At 34.2% G+C, this 17,340-nt stretch overlaps 1 protein-coding gene across 9 annotated transcripts in view; it reads right to left on the minus strand.

Annotated features, from left to right (window-relative positions):
* The window catches only part of CTNNA3 (catenin alpha 3), a 1,779,313-nt gene that overhangs the window by 899,564 nt on the left and 862,409 nt on the right, over positions 1–17,340 (minus strand). The window contains exon 1 of one of the 9 annotated variants that reach the window (XM_021074387.1): positions 1,547–7,056. The exons of the other annotated variants lie outside the window; for them this stretch is intronic. The gene's annotated coding sequence lies outside the window, so the exon portion shown is untranslated. Of the gene's footprint in view, positions 1–1,546; positions 7,057–17,340 lie in introns of those variants that run through there. 9 annotated transcript variants of the gene reach the window in all.

Genomic DNA, 17,340 nt, shown 5'->3' on the forward strand with positions numbered 1-17,340 from the left:
GAGCTGAGCCTCTCAAATCTGATTCTCCTCATTCTGTGACATTTGTCAATGACCACTACTGATCACCTGCTTGATGCTATTTGAGCTAGAGGTTTATACTGGTGATTAGAAAGGGAGGGAAGAGGGGAGCTGTCAGAAATTGACTAGAGAAAAGAAAGTATAACCTAGAAGATGAGAAAAAAGGTAAAAATTCTAGCTCTCAGATGACATATTTTACAGATATGAATTTTTTACAGAGAAGTCATAAAAATGTACGGAACTACTAAGCATGCCATTCAGTGAAATGCAATCTAATAAACGTCTTATCAAAGCAAAAAGACACAAAACCCAATAATAAAATTTTTCATCCATTCTTACTACCTAGGCTAGAATCCAAAATAATACTTAATGTTCCATAAAAAAGTGTACATAGACAACTGTTCCATGACACTCATATGGCAAGAAGTGTGAAATGTGAAAGCACTTATGGTGACTCTTCAGATGTCAATCTCCTAATTTCCTCAAACATCTCAAAAAAGAACATTTAGGAAAGCTCTAACTGAAAAACAAAATAAAGAGACATATGGACAGAGAAAGAGCAAATTATAATAGAAGGATTTCTTTCCACATATTAACACAAAATAATGCTCTCTTGTCTTAAAATTCTGCAGACAATATTCCTCAGCAAGCAGCTCCTGCAGTTTTGAAGATGTCAGCCCTAAGCCTCCTTCACAATTGTCTGTGAAATTTAGATGTTTGAAGTGTCTAATTTGGGGTGATAAGTGTTTTATCTATTAATTAAGCAATCCTGTAATGAAACTCTCTCATGCTAGTTGATGAGAACACATATATGTTACTTTAAACACTATCCCAGATAGGCTAAGTATTGACCACTTGGGAAGCCAAAGCTGAAGAATTCTTTGAACAGTGTTTCGACTACAATGGACCAACTAAATCAGATGAAATATTTTTCAACTGGCATTTCTGAAACCAATCAGGACCCTAAGGGGACCTCCTGGGCACAAAAGTCTTTCTGTTGTGTAGGAAATAGGCTTTATTCAGCCTCCTTAACCTTTTCTAAATTTCAAAGGGCAGGTTCAAACAGTTGCTAATCAGGGAAGCCAGAGAAGCAGTTAAGCAACAAGTAACAAAGGTGCAGCCTTGAGGCAAGGACCTGGTTCCTCCTCAAGGACATATGGAACGATACCTTTGAGTTCTTCATCAGAAGTAAGGCCCCCAGATGGAGGATGGTAACTTCAGGAGGGGAACAAGATTCCTGGAACACTGCGTTGTTACCTCACCACCAACCAATGAGAAGGCAGTCACACATCCTGCAACCCCCCCACCCCAAATTTTGCCTATAAAAACTTTTCCCCAAAACCTTCAGTGTGTTTGGATTTTACTGATCAGGAGCTGCCCATTCTCCTTGCTTGGCCCTGCAGTAAACATTTCTCTGCTCAAAACTCCAATATTTCTGTTTGGCCTCACTGTGCACTAGGCATACAAACCTGGGTTCAGGAATATTACCTTCTCTGTTATAGACAATGTCAGACCATCTCTGGCTTACCTTTAAGGACTTAGTTCCTCCATTGCCTCTTCCAGGAAGCCCCCTTTCATGCACAAACACACCAGCCTTGGTTAGGAGTCCTTCCTCAGTACCACCATGACACTCTCAGCAAACTTCTATTATACCACCTGTGTTTTATCTGTTTTCTATCCCCAGCAGCTGAAAGTAACTCACACTTTTGGAAAAACAAAGAAACAACAGAAATCCTAATCAATTTAAATGAATGGGTGAAGCATTGAGCACAGTATGCCAAAATATTCTGCAGAATAACAGTATCTTTTTCATTGAATGCATGAATTAGAATTTTGAATTTATTTGCTTTTAATTTAGAATTCCATGAGGTCACTGTATCAAATTGATACTTAACTCTCTCTTCCTCTCTTTCTCTGTTTTATTTTATTTCTTAACTCACATTATTCACATTACCTTTTCAATAAGCATGGAATTAGGACTCCAAAGACACTGAGAGAAGGAAGCCTGGCTTGGCCCATGACTAATCATAGGAGCCATATAATAAATAAATTTCTTCTTCATCTATAAAATGAGATAGCTAGAATAATTGATCCAAGAGGAAGGTTTTCCTCTAGCTTTGTATTTCTACAGTCCTGTACTGTACTGTTATATGATATCTATTCAAGAAACTACAATAATTTGAACTACAGTAATTTGGAATGTGTCCTAATATCAACTGAGACAAAGCTATTGTATTGTGTTTCTTTCATTTGTTCATTTACTCCCTTAAGAAGAAGAGAAGGCTAGCAAAACGAATTAACCATATAATGAAAAAGGTTGAGGGCATCACTATTCTGCTAAGAATGCAAACTGGTCTTTAAGTGTTTTTAGAAGTATTTATTTACTTATAAACAATGTAATTGCAACATATGTAGGGTTGACACTGTTCAGACTAGTGTTTTGATGAGCTAATTAGAGATCATGCTTATCTATTAATTAAAACTCCACTAGGCAGTGTCTGAATAGTTATAAAAGTTGCAGTTATTATATGTCCTTAAAGGGATTCAAATTAAAGCAAGTATTCACCAATTTAATTAGTTTCCCTTCTAATTCATTCAAATTAGGGAGAATTGATTATGTTAACGGTAAATGAAAACATTTTGGGGAAAAAAGTAGCTATGATAAATATAGGAATGTTGATATAATGTCCATTAGATCAAAATTCCAGGATTGCAATAAGAGCATTAGATAGGCAATCCTTATTTCCCAGAATGTAAGGAGAGCTCAACAAAATGGGCATTTGTCATGATTTAAGTCTGTCTACACAAATCCATTCATAGCAGTATTTTGTTGAATAGGAGCATTATTTATGTGATAAGTAAATAAAGTATTTCAAAACAATAATCATGTACTGAGGGCTAAAATGTGCTAGTTTCTATGATTGTATAATGCATAGGAATATACACTGATAATTAGGTTTTTTTGGAATTTACAATTAAACAGTTACATAAGCAAGTATAATATAAAGCACAATAATTGAATCGACATAAGATATATATGGAAAAAAGCTCTATGATGAGCTTTAGAGTTAGGAAAGATTGTACCTTTCTGTCAGAAAATAGGACTAGAAGCCATTTTTTTTGCCATATGCCAAGCTGTTTTACAGAGTTTCCCATGCACTTTTTTCTTAATATAAACATTAACCTTTCAAATAATGTATTAGTATTGGAATGAAGAATAAATTTAAAATACAGTCAGGTAGAAAGAATGACAAAAGAAAGGAGAAACAGTAATAGCTTGCTAGCAATAGGAGGCAGGGATAAGGAATAGACATAAAGAATCAGGAAGGAATAGTTTGAAAGCTTAACTGGGAAGGTCCCATATTGAGAAATGGAAGAGAACAGGATCACATCATGAATAAATGCCAGTATTCCAGGTAAAAAGCAAAGATGGGGAAAATTTGCTCAAAGCTACACCGGTTAGTATGTGGTTGTGTAACCACAAAGTAGAGAAGAATGTACTTGGCTTTGTTGATTAGGGGCTACAGGTGAGCAAGATGATATTTGAAGTGCTGTGTGATTGATGGGAAGAGGGTTCAAAAGCTGTGAAGAGCAGATCTAATTGGCACTTGGAAGAGAAGTAGGGTCATTGTGTTTTGTTTGTTTTATAGGATACCTTTTTTTAATTGAGAATAGCAAGTACTAGCAAGGATACTAAACAAGAGCAACTCTCATACATAGCTAGTGGGAATGCAAAATGGCAAAGCCACTCTAGAAAATGATGTCTTGCAAAGTTAAGCATATGCTTTCCACAGCAATTACCAAGCAATACCACACTTTGGCATTTACCCAGGTGAAATGAAAATTATATTCACACGAATACTCAATAATTTTAAGACAATTTTAGTAGTATTAGCAGAAACCGAAAAAAAAATATGTCCTTGACCTGGAGAATAGACAATGAATTATGGTATATCTATACAATGAAATACCACTCAGCAATTAAAAAGGAATGAACTATTGATACACATGAGATATTGATGAATCTCAAATGTATTATGCTAAGAGAAAGCTTTTCTCCAAAGGCTAGATACTGTATAATTTCGTCTATGTTACTCTCTAGAAAAGACTAAACTATGGGGATAGAGAATCAATTAGTGATGGTTAGGCATTAATAATGGGGAAAGTGACTACAAAGGGTAGCCTCAGGTAATTTCTTCTGGTCATTGTTGTGTTTTAATTTTAATTAAACTTTTTTTTTAATGTTATGCCCAAGAGCATCAGAGACTTGGGAAATTGCTATGTATAACTGACCTTTTAGAAATTAATTGGGAAAAAAAAGATGTCTATAGAAAAGAGATAAAAACATTGAAGAGACCCAAACATGATTTAAGCTGCCTGCCCTAAGAAGTTTGAATATGGCTGGCCCAGAACAGCAGAAACAACTTGACTAAGGGGGAGGAGCAAGGCAAATTTCCAATCACTGCTTAGTGGTAGCAGTGATTAATGCTATGATGAAAGCAAGATCTCATAACAGAAGCTACTAAAGAACCTCTTAATGTCCAGTTAGTTCTTTCCATTGGTAGACAGACTAAAGTTTTCTATGTGGGAGCCGTGTACCCCAGATAAAAATAGATGTCAGGAAGCCACTGTTCTCTGTAGTAGCTGAGATGTGGGTATAGCCCTAAATAGTCAGTGAAATGAAAAGTGAGATAAGAAACTCTTTAAAAGGAATGGAAAGAGAGTCAAAAAATTGATATCCTTACTTTACAAATGAAAAAACAAAGCTCAAAGAGGTTAAAGACTCAAGATCACGTAATTATTCGTAGTTCTTAGGATTCAAACCTAAACCTCTTTCATTCCAAAGTTCATGTTCTTTCTATTAACTGCATACTGTTTTATGAAGCAGGTGGAATTAAAGTGAACCACGAGGGAACATCTTGATAGCTGTAAAAACATCACGGCATAAGAATCCAGAGCAAAAGATAGGACAGACAACATGACATATCATGGCTGACAAACAACATTTGTTTTTCAGGAGTACACTGTGCTTTGTGAGTCATTGATCAAATGGGTTATGAGATTAAGCCATGAACACAGATTTCTTTGAAAGGAAAGAGCTCATAGAAAAGAGCAGACTTCTGAGGATGTACAGAAGAGATGTGAGCACAGAGGATAGAAAGAGATCAATAAATGAGACAAAGGAAGGGCATTTTAGGGTGGAGAGAGCACCATGATGAGGCAATATCACAGAAATGAAAGGAGACTAGAATTTGGGTATGTTTCTAAAATGCCTAGCCTCATAGTCAGGAAATTACTTTCTAATAGAGAAGGATAAGACCCTTTTACTTCACTTTGTTCTTTCCAGACAACCAGGTTTCCAGGCTATTTTCTTCTTCATTCTCTTCTTGTAACATGGATTATTTCCGGAATATTGATTTGTGTAGAGAAGGGTGTGCAGCAGTGGTCAGTGTTTTGATTTAGAAAGAGAACTTGAAATATTCTATTTTCACTAATGGAGGATGAAGGTAAGAGAACAGCTTGTTGGTTGGTAGGTTGGCTGGTTTGATAAATTGTTAATATCAGATAGGGCATTCATGTTGGAGAATAATGCAATCTAATTTATAGTTGTAGATCTCAGGATCTGGAGAGCCTGGCTTTACCTCTTGTCAGAAAACACCAAGTTTGTGTACCCGGCTAGTAGTATTTCCAACTGCCATTGGTTTGAATTTAGGCATAAATTCTTCTAATTAGATTAAATTTCTTCTAAATAAGAACTTACTGTCTACTCTTGATTTTCACTGTTTAAAGGGATTGAGGCTCTTTCTTCAATTTATTTATTCCCAGTCACTACTCTTATTCTTTTCAATAGTTTATGTTTTTCCCAAATAATATTCATTAGGCAACTCAATTACAGGGGTTGGTTCTGTTCCCTGGTTGTTGTTAGCCGATACCTGAGTGAAAACAGTGTATTCTTTCTGCTGTTTAACACTAGTCATTTATTTGGTAACAGACTAGACTATTGATTGGTGAAGACTTGTAAAATTAATGACTGAGAAAGCCACTTAGCTTCATAGTGTTCAATGAAATTCCCAGAGTTCCTTGAATTTTACTTGCAAATTATTGTCTTTATGTCACTTGCTTTTACATGCAACAGTTTCTTGCTTAAACCTTGGAATTTTGTTTTATATAAAGGTTTTTCTTCAGCTCTGTGATTGGCTACTCCTTTATGAAATCTTCACAAAGATTTATATTGAAAAGTCAGTCAGTAGCCTAAGAGGTATGAAGAAATTGTTTCATGAATCAAACCATGTGTGTCAGTGGAAACATTTTCATGCTGTTCCTTTTTATTATATTATAGAGTCCATGATTTACAATGTAATCCCCCCTTACTCTGGTAGCAGAACAGAGACTAAATTGATATTCTCTCACAAACAGTTGTTTGCAACATTTGTTTAAAGATAATGCTCTACTAGTTCTAACATCTTGAGGAGTCAAGTTTCCTTCCCCCTAATTCCTATATTTGGTTCATAATAAATCTGGTTTCAAATAGTAGGGATGTGTTGGGTTCTGGAAGAGTGGAATGAGAACTAGAAAAGGTTTTGAAGATAGTATTTACAGGCATTTTGTGGAACTAAGAAATACGCAGGTCTTAGCAGCACACACAGGAAAATGCAATTAAGGAGGCAAAATAATGTACAGATTATGCTGCCTTAATTTTTAAAAAGAGAGAGATCCATATAAACAACAAGATACACTTTCTTTAAGATAAAACTTGAGGTGGGCTTTGTTAAAAAAGTAGTGTTTTCACTGATATGGAGAAGTAAGTGATATTATACATACCAGGCAAGGATAAGGGAAAAAAAAAACAGAAATGAGGAGTGGGCATGACCTATATATGAAATAATGACTAACATTACTAATATATTCTCTTAATAAATACAAGATCAAAAACTACTACTTTTGCTGCTTAAATATTCTCTAGCTCTTGTTGTTTATTGATCATTTTCTTCTATCATTTTTTCTTTCTTTCTTTTTTTTTTTTTTGTCTTTTTGCCATTTCTCGGGCTGCTCCCACAGCACATGGAGTTTCCCAGGCTAGGGGTCCAGTCGCAGCCATAGCCGCCAGCCTACACCAGAGCCAAAGCAATGTGGGATCCGAGCCGCACCTGCAACCCACACCACAGCTCACAGCAACACCGGATCCTTAACCCACTGAGCAAGGCCAGGGATCGAACCCACAAACCCATGGTTCTTAGTCGGATTTGTTAACCACTGATCCACAATGGGAACTCCACTTCTAGTATTTTCTGATAGAAGATGCTAAAACTCTCCCCTTCTGAGGGCTTATTGTCAGTTTCTCCCTGTAACTCTTTAAATTTTTGCTTTACATATTTCAAAGCTATGTCACTAGATGCATACAAATTTATCAATGTTATATCTTTCTGATAAAGTTTTTTTCTTTTTATTAAGCTGAATTACTCTTTATTTATAGAGGTTTTTCATAAATTAAATGTTTTCTAATACTAATAATATTAATCATTATATTTTAATAACAGACACAAATAAAATATTTCCTGTGATTGATATTTGCATGCTATATCTTATTCTATTTATTTTTAAATTTTCTGGGTAGACTTGTTGCAAGTGAGATCCTTAAAAGCAGAATGTAACTAGATATTTTAAAATTAAATTTTATTATCTGTCTTTTCATTCATATTCAACAAATATGATTGTTGATATATTTGGACTTAATTCTATGATCTGATTTGCAATTTCTTGTTTCCTTCCTTTATTCTCCTTTTCCCATTTTGGTTAATAAAGTTATAATTTTTTCCTAGTGTATTTGGGATCAAAAGACTATATCTATTGCCTTTAATTTTTAACATCATGTAAATTCATTTCTCCTAGCAAAGTATCTAAAGTTATTCAGTATTTCTTTCTTCATTCAAACATAGGACCCAAGCTCAAATTACTTACACACTGTTGGATCTTTTGTATTTTTATCTTGAATGTTAATACTTTTTAAACCAAAAACCCCTAATTATTCTTATTTTTCAGATAGTAGTTGACTTTAACTTCAATTTTTGATCTCCATGTTATTTCTTGCATCCCGTGATTTCAATCTGGATTTTTCTCCTTGCTTAAATGCATCTTGAATAGTGTTTTTAGGAAAATGAATTCTATGGGATAAATACTCTCATGTTATGTATGAAAATATTTTTATTTTGGCCTTCTGAATATTAACTTTTTTTGGTTTATTAAAATACAAATTAAAGCTTTCACTTAGCACTTATGTTGTCCCTCTTCTGGTATCCAGTGTTGCTGAGAAATCATCTGACTATTTAATGGCCATAGATATAATTTTATACCCAGGCAACTACAAGTTTGTGTGCCAGCATCTTTTGATTTAAAATAGGAACGATCTAGTCAGCCCTGTATAAATAATGTGTGAGTAAAATGAAAGAACACTATACCAGATTCTCTCTCTTATCTGATAGTGAAGGACACATTCCCATCAGTTTTTATTTTCACACCTTAAAAGGAAAAGTTTTCTTTTTTGGTGGTATCTTTGTCTGGTTTTGGAATTAGGGTGATGGTGGCATCATAGAATGTCTTTGGGAGTGTTCCTTTTTTTTCAAACTTTTGAAAAAGTTTAAGGAGGATGGGTATAAGTTCCTCTTTGTACGTTTGGTAGAATTCACCTGTGAAGACATCTGGTCCAGGACTTTTGTTTGTAGGGAGTATTTTTATGACATATTCAATTTCATTTCTAGTGATCCATCTGATCAGTTGATCTATTTCTTCTTGATTCAATTTTGGCAGGCTGTAAGTCTCTAGAAAGTTTTCCATTTCTTCTAGGTTGTCAAATTTGTTGGCATACAATTGTTCATAATATTCTCTCATGGTAATTTGTATTTCTGTAGTATCAGATGTGACTTCTCCTTTTTAATTTCTTATTTTGTTTACTTGGGTATTTTCTCTCCTCTTCTTGGTGAGTCTGGCCAGAGGTTTGTCAATTTTGATTATCTTTTCAAAGAACCAGTTCTTGTTTTTATTTTTTTCTATTTTTTAACCTCTATTTTATTGATTCCCTCTTTGATCTTTATGATTTCCTTCCTTCTGCTGGCTTTAGGTTTTGTTTGCTCTTATTTTTCTAATTCATTTAGGTGGTGGGTTAAGTTGCCTATTTGAGACTTTTCTTCTTTTTTGAGGAAGGCCTGTATTGCTATGAATTTCCCTTTGAGCACTGCTTTTGTGACATCCCATATATTTTGAGCAGTTGTGTCTTAATTATCATTTGTCTTGAGGTATTTTTTAATTTCCTTCTTGATTTCCTCATTGACCCATTGGCTTTTTAGTAGCATGTTGTTTAGTCTCCATGTAGTAGGTTTTCTCAACATCACTGATTATTAGAGAAATGCAAATCAAAACTACCATGAGATACCACCTCACACCAGTCAGAATGGCCATCATTAAGTCCACAAATAACAAGTGCTGGAGGGGTTGTGGAGAAAAGGGAACCCTCCTGCACTATTGGTGGGAATTTAAGCTGATACAACCACTATGGAGAACAATATGTAGGTACCTTAGAAATCTATACACAGAACTACCATATGATCCAGCAATCCCACTCTTGGGTATATATATCCACAGAAAACTTTCCTTGAAAAAGACACATGCACCCGCACGGTCATTGTAGCTCTATTCACAATAGCCAAGGCATGGAAACAACCTAAATGTCCATCAACAGATGAATGGATTAAGAAGATGTGGTATATATACAAATGGAATACTACTCAACCAAAAAAAGAACAAAATAATGCCATTTTCAGCAACATGGATGCAACTAAAGACTCTCATACTGAGTGAAGTAAGTCAGAAAGAGAAAGACAAATACCATACATATCACTTATATCTGGAATCTAATGTATAGCACAAATGAACCTTTCCACAGAAAAGAAACTCATGGACTTGGAGAATAGACTTGTGGTTACCAAGGGGGAGGGGGAGGGAGTGGGATGGATTGGGAGCTTGGAGTTAATAGATGCAGACTATTGCCTTTGGAATGGATTAGCAATGAGATCCTGCTGTGTATCACTGGGAACTATGTCTAGTCACTTATGAAGGAGCATGATAATGTGAGAAAAAAGAATCTATACATGTATGTGTAACTGGGTCACCATGCTGTACAGTACAAAAAAAAATTGTATTGTGGAAATAACAGTTAAAGAAATAAAAATAAATCAACTGAAAAAATGCTTAAAAAAAGGAGAAGTACAGTTTCAGAGATAACATCATTAAAAATACATTTGCATTATTACCAATGAAAATATTCCATACTCAATCTGTGGGACTTAAGTATTGTTTAAAGAATAATAGAACACTGTAAACCAGCTGTATTGAAAAAAAAAATTTTGCAAAAAATAAAAGAATGCATGCTGTTAAACAAATGCCAAGTTCTTTCAGATAAAATATACTTCAACTTATGAGCTTCTATAGGATTCTCATCAGGGTAATAAAACAGAACTGTTGACACTGTTAATGTTCAGCAATTTAGTACTTGCTGAAGACATCTTTGAAAGTTATCAGTATATATGTTGAAATACCTTGAACACTAAATAGATTATTGGTGTGTCCTTGAGGAGTATCTGTACTGCAATATTAATTCTGGAGAACCACCAAATGCAACTATAATGACAATGATACTATTAGAGAACCATAGAATTATTTTCGATTTTATTACATAACTGATTCATACCTTATTATTTCTCTAAGATATCTATATTGCACAACTGTGCAACTATGCATAAAATCCTCCACCAGACAATTCAGGAAAGGACGAACAAATTAGAAGGAAATCATGAAGCCATCCCTAAATTCCAGATGGATACAAAGCTAATTTGATCTTCAAGGTCCTGCCATCTGTTCTTTTTATTTATTTTAACCATTACACATTTACATACCTTCAAATCAAGAAACCAAAAAGCAGACACATTTATAATGGAATATTTCATTCATGAGGAGAAAAGCACAAAAAGCATAATTTCTTTTGTAATGGTTTAGCAAAGTCTGATTGAATATTCACAGTATGAAAGTTTTTCAAATAACTGAGAAATAAACAGGCAATAGGAAAAGAGAAAAAGTAATAAAAATGTAGTAAATCCTATAATATAGTAGCCAAATCATTAGTATTTTTTTAAGTTTATTCTTATTATACTTCTTCCCTATGTGGTAATTTTGAACTAAGATGTTGAAATCCACTAGTGTAGTGGATGGAAAGTGTCCTCCCAAATTCATATCCACATGGAACTTCAGCATCTGACATTATTTTGAAATAAAGTCCATGGCAGAGAGTGGAGTGATATAGCTGCAAGTCAAGAAATGCTAAGAATTATGGGGAACCAACAGAAACTAGGAAAAAGTAAGGAAGAATTACTCCTAATTTGTTCATGCTTTCCTGCGTTATTTGGTGCAGGATTTTATGAACAATGTGCAATGTCAATATCTTAGAGTAGTAATGAAATATTATTCAATTATGAGATAAAATCTAAAAGAAATTTGGTGGAACTATAGGAAGGATGGCCAGGTTGCCATCTTGATTTCAGACTTCTAGCTTCTACATAGAGAAAAAAATTCTGTTGTTTTAATCTACCTAGTTTGTAGCAATTTATTAAAATAGCCCTAGGAAGCTAATGCAGCCAGTAAAATATATTGAATGTAAAATTTGAAATCTTTTGAAAGCTTAAACTCTTGACTTTGGGAAAAACTCAACTCATGGAATTTTGAAGATATGAAAACTTTTTCTGCACTGAGAAAATGTAAATTAAATTGGACTCATAAGAAAAACCCACTAAAAAATTTACACATAGTCCACATTCCTAAACTACCCAAAATGGGTTTAGGCACTATTTTGACAAAATCAACCATTTAAAAGTTTTTTTAAAAATAAGATATGAGAAAGAAATGTTCTCCAAAGACATTTCAGAAGGAATAACTGGAAATTTAATATCTGATAATAAGATCCTTTACTTCACTTAATATGAGAATTTCTAGTTGCATCCATGTTGCTGCCAATGGCTTGAATTCATTTCTTTTTTTGGCTGAGTAGTATTCCATTGTATGTATATTACACATATTCTTAATACATTCATCTGTTGTTGGACACTGAGGTTGTTTCCATGTCTTGCCTATTGTGAATAGTGCTGCTATGAACATAGAGGTGCATGTATCTTTTTGAATTACAGTTTTTTTCTGGATATATTCCTAGGAGTGGGATTGCTGAATCATATGGTAGTTCTATATTTAGTTTTCTGAAGAACCTCCACACTGTTTTCCATAGTGGTTGTACCAATTTACATTCTCACCAACAGTGTAGGAGGGCTCCCTTTTCTGTGTACCCTCTCCAACATTTGTTATTTGTAGACTTATTAATGATGGCCATTCTGACAGGTGTCAGGTGGTACCTCACTGTAGTTTTGATTTGCATTTCTCTAATAATTACTGATGTTGAGCATCTTTTCATGTGCCTTCTAGCCATCTGCATGTCTTCTTCAGAGAAATATCTTTAGGTCTTCTGCCCATTTTTTAATTTTTTTTTCTTGTTGAGTTATATGAGCTGTTTGTATATTTTGGAGATTAAGCCCTTGTCAGTTGCATATTTGCAGATATTTTCTCCCATTCTGTAGGTTGTCTTTTCATTTTTTTTTTATGGTTTCCTTTGCTGTGCAAAAGCTTGTAAATTGATTAGGTACCATTTGTTTATTTTTGATATCACTTATATGTGGAATCTAAAATATGGCACAAAATGAACCTATCTACAAAACAGAAACAGACTCACAGACATAGAGAACAGACTTGTAACTGTTGCTAAGGAGGAAGCGGCAGGGAGTGGGATGGATTGGGAGTTTGGCATTAGTAGATGCAAACTATTCCATTTAGAATGGATAAACAGCAAGGTCCTACTGCACAGGGAAATATATCCAATCTCTTGGGATAGATCATGGTGGAAAAGAAAGAAAAAGAAAGAAAGAAAGAAAGAAAGAGAAAGAAAGAAAGAAAGAAAGAAAGAAAGAAAGAAAAAGAAAGAAAGAAAGATTTTAAAAAATCTTTTACTGCTTCCTTGCTGATCTAAATATTTCATCTTATTTCACAGGGCATTAAGTTCAAGTTTGAAATTAATTAATACAATCAACATATAATAATCAATACTTGACCTTAGTCTCTGTTTTAAAAACTGTTGCCTGCCTATGAGAAGCCAGAAGATTATGATGGGGAGAGAAGCATAAAGAATCATTACATTTAACTTTACCCTGCAAATTTAAGAGTCAGCAAGCTTGTTTTCTTTTTTCAAAATCTAAATTTTATTTAATCTTTCATTAGGTCAAAATCTATTCTACACTGATTCTTTCATTCTTCGGGTGTGTTTTGTTAATCAATTTGCAATACCACTTAGCATTGGATTTAGGTGTATATCTGCGTGCAATAGCATATCATATATGCTTTTTTCCTTTATCACTTCCTTAATACCATTGTATTTTGGGTTACTATTCTTAGATAGCAAGGTAACCATTTTTGTTCTATTTTTCTAGCTGAGTAGAGTATGTGAACTACAAGAAAGAAGTCAATTAAGATCAAGGCTGAAAATTGAAAACCTATCAAGTCCTGGGTTTTAAGGAGCTCAGGCCATTGACAAAGTAAATTATGCTTTGTCATTTAGTTTCAGGTAAACAACTTTTCTCTGAATTCTACAATTTCCTTCTCTACTTCCAAAGGGAGTTTCAAATTTCCTTCAGATTATTAAAAGGAAATTTCTTGCCATCATAGCAACTCTCAATCAGCCAAATAACATGTTCGATGACCACTTCAGATATTTTAAATTAATATTTCTGAACAATTATATTCTGTTTTCATCTTGTCCCTTACTAACAAAAACTCTGCATAGCTTCTAATGCGTCATGAAAGAAAATGCCAACTCCATTTACTGTTGAAAAGACAAATTTCACAACCTGGAACAGAAAATGTTTTTCCAATTTCCTCTTCTAGAACTGCATATCCAAGCCCTATTCTCCATGATGTTGAGCTTACCCATTTACTATTTCTAAAACACCCTATGTGTATCACTGTTTCAACTTGGACTCCCTTTGCATTCACCCAGTTTCCCTACCTTTAATCCTTATGCTGTCTTTGAATGCACAGATTTTAATACTTGGCCCCAGAATTTGACATTTAATCACATTGGGCTCACAAAAATTTGAAAATATCATTCATTATTAGCATTTAATGTTTACAATAGATATTTTCACTGCCTGCTTGAGACTCCCTCTACATCTGACCATCACCCCATGATTGATCAACTGGGCAACTGAAATACCAAAGACAGGAGACAAGGTAGGACTCAAAGACTGAGTGAAAGATGAATATGAGGGACCAAGTCAAGATGGAGCATAGGAAAAGATATGCTAGGTATTTTCTTTCAAATATACTTATTTGCATTTTGAACTGGCTAGGTCAAACAGTTTCCACTACAAAGAAGCTAATAGCCATGTGAAAACTATACTGCTTTGACTACATACTATTTTGATATCTTCTGTTATTTCTTAAAATGTGACATATCATTACTGAAATTGATGGCCGATAATAGAACAACTTGAACATAAAAAACTTGATGGAGGACACTTTCTCTGATTCTTTCTATACTTTTCAGTATGGTACCATCTGTAGCTGTAAAACCATGAGTTACTTATTGTTAAAATATAGGTATTAGCTATTTAGAGTTCAGGAAAGTGAGTGCAAATCCAAAAGAAAACAATGTGCTTGCAATTGGGAATACACGAAAATGAAAATGAAATTTTAAGGATGGATCCTTTAGAATGCAAGAGAAACTCAATGGACTACAGACTTAAATTTGAGACCTGAAATTGAAAAATCCTAAAATAAAACATATGGGCAAGCCCCTTAACATTGGTCTTGGCAATGATGCTTTTTATTTGACACCAAAAACAAAAGCAACAAAAGCAAATATAAACAAGTGGGATTATATCAAACTAAAAGCTTCTGCATAACAAAGGAAACTCTTAACAAAAGGGAAAGGCAATCTATGGAATGAGAGAAAATATTTGCAAATTTTATATCTGATAAGAAGTCAATATCCAAAATATATAAAGTACACAACTCTAATAGCAAAAAAGCAAACGATTCAGTTTAAAACTGGGCTGAATAAAGAGCTTTCCAAAAAAGACATTCAAATGACCAATGGGTACAAAACAAGGTGTCAGACATCACTAATCCTCAAACAGACACAAATCACAACCACAATGATATACAACTTTATACCTATAAAAATTGACTATCATCAAGGAGACAAGAGATAACAAGTATAGGCCAGGGTAAGGAGGAAAGGGAACCCTTGTGCACAGTTGGTGGGAATGTATACTGATATAACCACTTTTGGAAACAGTGTGAAGGTTCCTCAAAAATTTAAAAATAGAACTCCCATATGATCCCAGAATCCTACTTCAGGGCACATATCTAAAGGAATTAAAATCAAAATCTCTTAGAGATATATCTTCACTCCCATATTGTAGCATTATTTGCAAAAGCCAAGATACAGAAATAACCATTTATCAGTGGATAAATGGATAAAGAAAAAATGTGATATATGTACTTACATACATATATACACTTACACACATGCACATGCATGCACAATGAAATATTACTCCGCCATGATAAGGAAGGAATTCCTGCTGTTTGCAACAACTTGGATGGACCTTGAGGGCATTATGCTGAATGAAATAAGCCAGATAAAGACAAATACTGCATGGTATCACTTACATGTGGAATCTAAAAAAAGAGAAAAACATAAAAACTAGGGTAGAAAAGAGGTTATCAGGGGCCAGGGTGGGGAAAATAGGGAGAAACATGCCAAAGGATACAAATATTCAGTATTAAGATAAATAAGAGCTTAGTTTCTAATGTATAACATGGTGACTGTAGTTGATAATTCTGTGTTATATAACTGAAATTTTCTAAGAGGTAGAGCTGAAATGCTCTTACAAAAAACAAAAGAAAAATATAAACATGTGAGGTGTGCAAAGTGATGAATGTGTTAATTAACTAGATGGAAGGAACCCCTTCACGATGTATATGTTTATCAAGTCATCACAACATGCAAGTTAAACATTTTACGTTTTTTGTCAATAATGCTTCAACAAAGCCAAATAGAATTTTTAAAAAGGCAATAGGTAGGCAGCTATGCTCACCGCTATACTACCAACACACACTTAAAAGGCCATAGGTACAGGAATAAATCGGACAGTCTCAGAAGGAAGATAAATATGATTCTCTATAAAGTGATAGCAACACATTGGTGCTGTCACCAACTTTTAAAGTGAAGTAACATAAGCAAAACACTAGGGAGCCATGTGAAGAATAATAAAATACATTAATTTTGCAGAATAGACTGTAGTTTATTTTCTAATGTGAATAGTTACCAGTAAAATGGATAATTTAAATTTACCAACACTTATAGTTTGTAAACTATAAGTGTACTTGGCAGTTAAACGTAAACTTCAATTTTTTCCTAGAAAAAAGACTCCTGCTGTTGGTTAAGTTTGTTTTATAATCTTTCAAAATTTTACACTGGGTTTTTGAGGCATTATATTAGCAATGATATTTTTGTTAGCTCAGCTCATGTCCCTATAATATTCTAAAAAGCTACCATTAATCAAAATCATCTTAGGACAAGAAAAAGCAGTTTTGGAGCATATAGTTAGAATTTAAGATGGAAGTGGCACAAGGATAGTCTAAGAGCCAAAAGTGGCTCATCATCTGTTTCTGTGTGGCCTACAAACTAGGAATGGTTTTTTCATTTTTAAAGAATTGAAAAAAAAATCAAAAGAAAAATATTTCATGACATGTCAACAAAATACACAATTCAAATTTCAATGTCCATAAATAATGTTTTATTGGAACAGAGCCATGCTCATTCATTTATATATTGTTTATGGCTACTTGTGTGCTATGCGGTACTTGCAACAGAAAGTGTGTGACTCACAAAGTCTTAAGTATTTAGCATCCAGTCTTTTATGGACAAAGTCTCCCTAGTAGAAGTTACCGTGGTGGCTCAGTGGAAATGAATCTGACTAATGTCCATGAGGACACAAGTTCAATCCCTGGCCTCGCTCAATGCGTTAAGGATCTGGCGTCACTGTGGCTGTGGTGCAAGCCAGCGGCTACAGCTCCAATTTGACCCCTAGCTTGGGAACATCCATATGCAGCAGTTGTGGCCCTAAAAAGCACACATGAAAAAGTCTGCCTATCCCTGACTTCTGAAAAAGA

The sequence above is a fragment of the Sus scrofa genome, chromosome 14, assembly GCF_000003025.6.
Source record: "Sus scrofa isolate TJ Tabasco breed Duroc chromosome 14, Sscrofa11.1, whole genome shotgun sequence".
Lineage (NCBI taxonomy): Eukaryota > Metazoa > Chordata > Mammalia > Artiodactyla > Suidae > Sus > Sus scrofa.